Below are 6,000 nucleotides of genomic sequence, written 5' to 3' on the forward strand. Positions count from 1 at the left end.
TTGCACTACGAAGATTCGCCAGGGTGGCGTACTTAGCCAGCCATGTTTGCTTTTCCAGCTACGAGCCAGCTGCAGGAGCTGGGCTCGGAGTTTCGTCGGGGTGGCGTACTTAGTTAGCCACGTACGCTTCTCAAGCTCTGTTGCCGACGTTTCTCTGTTTTCGCCGGAGTACCTGATGTTGTGGCCTGGTTTGAGAGTGCCCAGTTGCCACAATCTGGCACATACGTGCACGCGTATCCTTGAGGGATCTCCTTAGGCGCCTCGGTCAAGAACTGGTAGTCACTAGGATCACCACCAATCTTGTAGACGACAAATGCCGGTGTAGCCGGCACTTCAGGTGGTGCTGCCAACGCATATGGCAGCGGTGGACGGGACTGGAGCGGCAACTCTCCTTGATGCGTCCCGAGAGCTGGTCCTGACGGCGAGTACTGGTGGCTCATGATCTCCTGGATCACGCGCAGAGCGAGACGCTCCAACACGTTGACCAAGTTTTCAGTGGCGGTGTAGTGAGTGAGCCACCAAGTAGTTGATCTCCTGCCGTAGGCCCCTGGTGCGTTCCTCCGACGGGGCAGAGAGATCTATCCCATCGAGTGCACCTTGCGGTGAGAATCCCTTCCATCTGATGCCATGGGAACGGGTTCTCTGAAAAGAGCCGATGAGGTCGGCTTCGAGGGTGACCTTGATCTCGTCATATTTCTTCTTGAGCTCGGCAGGCAGCTCCTCGTAGGTGACTGGCGTGGCGTCCGCCGCCATCTCAGATGTAGATGGCGATGTGGTTGATGTAGACGATGGTCCCACCGGGCGTGCCAGAATGTGTTGACTGCCAAAACCCACCGGCGGGCAGCGGCCTGTCAACACTAGTAGAGCCGGGAAGAGCCTAGAGCTGCGGCTGGCTGAGACCCTCCGAGCGACGGCCCGCAATGCTCTTCTGGTCACACGCGGCGATGCGAAGTGCAAGGGCGTGCCACCTGACCTATACCTGGTCGGGAAGGTGATGGGGATGCCTCGCTTAGTTCTGCATGGCATACACGTAAACATTAAATACGAGCCTCGATCGGCTCTCGGGTTATCTGTGAATCGGCTCAAAGAGCCGATCCACCCATGATTCGTACGGGGTGCACGAATACTTGGTGATCCTGCTTGATCAAGATATAGCTAATGAGATCTACGACGATTTAGGGTTTTCACCGCATAATCGGATCATCCTACTCCAGGTTGGGCCTCGCGGCCACGCACGGTGCTCATAAGCCGATCCTAAACAAGGCCTAAAAACCAACATGACGTTGATCCTCGGAACATCCTGTTTAGGACTTGCGAACGCCACCCTACGTGCCGCTGGATCCTCCCCCCCTTTGTAGGGCCTAACTATTGCAGATATTAAACTAATCCTTGCAGAACAAGGAGCAATCGTAACGGATCAGATCTACTAGATGATGAACAAGCAGGGTGCCGCCCCCACACCTGAGATAGGCGTGAGGGCGGCTAGACATGCAAGGGTTGCACTACGTAAGCATGTTATACGAAGAACTATGCTAACCCTAACACATCTATGATAACTACGTTGCTCGCCATCAAAGACGCTTCAGTACGAGCAACGCATGAACAACGTGGAGCTTGTGCTGCCTAGATCGCAAGATGCGATCTAGGCAGCATGTCGCTTACCTGATTGAAACCCTCGAGATGAAGGAGTTGGCGATGCGCCGAGATTGGTTTGTTTTGGGTTGAACGTGAGTTGTTGTTTATTCCATAAACCCTAGATACATATTTATAGTCCAGGGGACTTTCTAATTCGGACGTGCACCTAACCGTGCACGAGTAAAACTCTAACTTTCAATCTAAGATGCGATCTACTATATTACAGATACATGGGCAATTCAGCCCAACTTCGTGTATAAGGCCAATTCTTGTTCTTCCTTCCATGTATATCTTCAAGTCTATCTCAATCGTGGCCCACCTCTGACTCGGTCAAATTCTGGTGATAACACATGTGGACTCCACCTTCCTTGGTGGTTTCTTCCGGACTTTTCTAGAACCTTCTAGAACCTTCCATAGAACCTTCCGCGTCATTTTAATTCACATAAAATGACATCCTATATATGAATCTTATTCTCCGGACCATTCCGGAACTCCTCGTGATGTCCGGGATCTCATCCGGGACTCCGAACAAATATTCGAACTCCATTCCATATTGAAGTTCTACCATTTCAACATCCAACTTTAAGTGTGTCACCCTACGGTTCGTGAACTATGCGGACATGGTTGAGTACTCACTCCGACCAATAACCAATAGCGGGATCTGGAGATCCATAATGGCTCCCACATATTCAACGATGACTTTAGTGATCGAATGAACCATTCACATACGATACCAATTCCCTTTGTCACGCGATATTTTACTTGTCCGAGGTTTGATCTTCGGTATCACTCTATACCTTGTTCAACCTCGTCTCCTGACAAGTACTCTTTACTCGTACCTTGGTATGTGGTCTCTTATGAACTTATTCATATGCTTGCAAGACATTAGACGACATTCCACCGAGAGGGCCCAGAGTATATCTATCCGTCATTGGGATGGACAAATCCCACTGTTGAACCATATGCCTCAACTCATACTTTCCGGATACTTAATCCCACCTTTATAACCACCCATTTACGCAGTGGCGTTTGGTGTAATCAAAGTACCTTTTCGGTATAAGTGATTTACATGATCTCATGGTTATAAGGACTAGGTAACTATGTATCGAAAGCTTATAGCAAATAACTTAATGACGAGATCTTATGCTACGCTTAATTGGGTGTGTCCATTACATCATTCATATAATGATATAACCTTGTTATTAATAACATCCAATGTTCATGATTATGAAACTAATCATCCATTAATCAACAAGCTAGTTTAAGAGGCATACTAGGGACTTCTTGTTGTCTACATATCACACATGTACTAATGTTTCGGTTAATACAATTATAGCATGATATATAAACATTTATCATAAACATAAAGATATAAATAATAACCACTTTATTATTGCCTCTAGGGCATATCTCCTTCACCTGCATGTTCTTCTTGTAGAGGCAAGTGCCTTCGCAAACTGCTCAATTTTGCCCTCTAGGGCCAGGTAGTAGGTTAGAGATAAGAAGGTTTCAAATGTCATCCGGGATTGAGGAGTGAATAATGTTTTACTCGGATTTGACCAAAATGTTATTCATTCCTCGATCCTGAATGACATTAAAATGAAACTCTAATAAGTATAATATGTAGTTTGTGTAAAAAAAACATCTATCGGGGCCGCCGGTGTGGGAACAGCTCCCCCAAATAGAGGATGCTGGTGGAGATGCTCTAACCAAAAGTTTGCTAGCACCTTTTTTTTGCAATAGATGCACTAACAGAATATTGTAGCGGCGCTTTTTTTTATCTAAGATGCCGCACATGCACCCGCTCAGGGCTGGCAGTACATCTCCTGCATGTGGGCTTGCCTTGGACCAGCGGGACTTGGGGGTAAGGGCATCTCCAACGCGGGTACGCAAAACGTCCGCGTGCCCATCCTTTTGGGTAAAAGCATGTCCCAACGTGTAATATCCCAGGTTTAGAGGCTACAAAATGAGAGAACACCAAAGTGTGCATTGCATTCATGCATAGAAAATCCGGGGAATTTTCGCGCTTTTAAATAAAACTTACCACAGTAACTGAAGTTTCACTTGACTTTCTGGAATTGAATTAGATCATCAAGTCAAGCGCTATAAACTTCACTGGGATCTTTGCTAAAACCTTGTTTTGGGTAGAGATGATTTGATCTATGGATTAGATCAAATGGAATTAGGTTTACAACAATACATTCTTTGAGAATCAAACCCTAACTTATTAACACTTAAAATTTAGCAACTACCTTTGTGTGTAACTTAATTCACTTCTAAACTTATTACCAAATAAGGTAAACCACAGGGTCTCAGGAGGATGTCAGATTAGAAGCCGAGGTTCATATCTCGAAGAAGTAAGGGTGAGACCCTAACTTGAGCAGGTAATTGATAATTACTCAGAAGTAAAAGAGCTCAAGTAAGTCTAAGATAATGAAGTTGGATGAAGAAGATATCAGAGGACAATCAAAGCTTAAGAAGCTCAAAGTTCAAAGGAGTTTGACCATACCAGGAAACTAAGACTATTAGAAATATTCCTTTCATGGAACCTAGAGAAACCAAAAGGAGGATAACTAGCATAAATTAGAAGCCATGATTGGGTGGACTAAATGAGTCTAATACATTCGTAGGAATAAACCAATAGGACCGTGCCTATTGTAAATATCTTACTTAGTACCATTACTATAGTTATGGTAGTAAGGGAAAAAACAATACCCTACTTTAGACAAATCATTTAGAATTAAGCTTTGGATCACCACAGCTGGTGGAACCAAGCTTTGGGTACACAGAGAGGTAGTTGTTATCACAACCATTAGTAAAGTCCCTTAGCACAACAAGATGTCCTAATCCAAGGATCTTTGGATAGCAAGACTATAAGCTTAGAGTGTTGGAAGAAATCATAGAATCGAAGAAAGTATCAGTGCCAGATATCAGAAGACTTTCGGAAGGATCTGAACAAGGGATATATCCAACTATATTTACTGAGATCATCATGGAGTTTGAAAGGACTGTGATCTGTTCAAGTCAGTTCCACATTCTGAACCCTAAGAGCGTTCAAATTTCGGGACGAAGTTCAGTTTAAGGGGGAGAGGTTGTAATATCCAAGGTTTAGAGGCTACAAAATGAGAGAACACCAAAGTGTGCATTGCATTCATGCATAGAAAATCCGAGAAATTTTCGCGCTTTCAAATAAAACTTACCACAGTAACTGAAGTTTCACTTGACTTGCTGGAATTGAAGTAGATCATCAAGTCAAGCGCTATAAACTTCAGTGTGATCTTTGCTAAAACCTTGTTTTGGGTAGAGATGATTTGATCTATGGATTAGATCAAATGGAATTAGGTTTACAACAATACATTCTTTAAGAATCAAACCCTAACTTATTAACACTTAAAAGTTAGCAACTACCTTTGTGTGTAATTTAATTCACTTCTAAACTTATTACCAAATAAGGTAAACCACAGGGTCTAAAGTGCCTAAAAGCCACACATTCTTATTTAAATTATAACTTATTAAATATATGGAATATCATAAAACTAAATCCATTTACATTACGAATTATAGTTCAAACTATTTGAATAAAACTAACTATGAGTATTTTGAAACTCATATGATCATACCTTGGTGAAATCAAACACCAACTATCCAAAATTGAGGAATAACCCTCAACCTTGACCTTTTGACCAATATTATAATATAAATCCAATCAAATATGATATAGTGACTCATCAACAATAATAAAGCCATCCACAAGATATTTAGTAACAAATGCCAATTGGCTATCCAAAAATAAATCATATGAGAGGATAATCTCTATGCCACATAGGATGAAAATATCTACATGCATTGCTTTCCAAGCTATGCCACCTCATGCTCAAAGGATTGCTATGGATGAGGGCATGACTACCAAGCACCTTACTCATCAAACCAACACAAGAGTCACCACCTATGTGTCATGATACTAAAGCTTGCCCAAGCCTATAAATAGAGCCACACCCTTCATCCATTTGAACATCTTGTAGCATGATACAAGGAAACAAACACATAGAGCCACTCCATGTGCATTAGCTAGGATCAAGATGAAGAAGCTAGGAGGTGGAGGCATACCACAAGATGCAGGTTTATCAGATTTCCTAAAGAACAAGCTACAGAAGATACCAAGGTAGAATTCCTAGGTAAACCATATATTTAGAGGATCATATCATCATCTCTTGAGTAGGACCTTAGGATAATCCAAGACATTGAGAAGTGAGAGAAGTTATAATACTAATCATAACCATGCCCATACAAGAATACTGGAGTAGTACTAATCCTAGTTGTTCAAGACAACATTTGATCTTGGAGGTGAGAACCTTATTCCAATAG

This window comes from Lolium perenne, chromosome 1, assembly GCF_019359855.2.
Source record: "Lolium perenne isolate Kyuss_39 chromosome 1, Kyuss_2.0, whole genome shotgun sequence".
Classification (NCBI taxonomy): domain Eukaryota; kingdom Viridiplantae; phylum Streptophyta; class Magnoliopsida; order Poales; family Poaceae; genus Lolium; species Lolium perenne.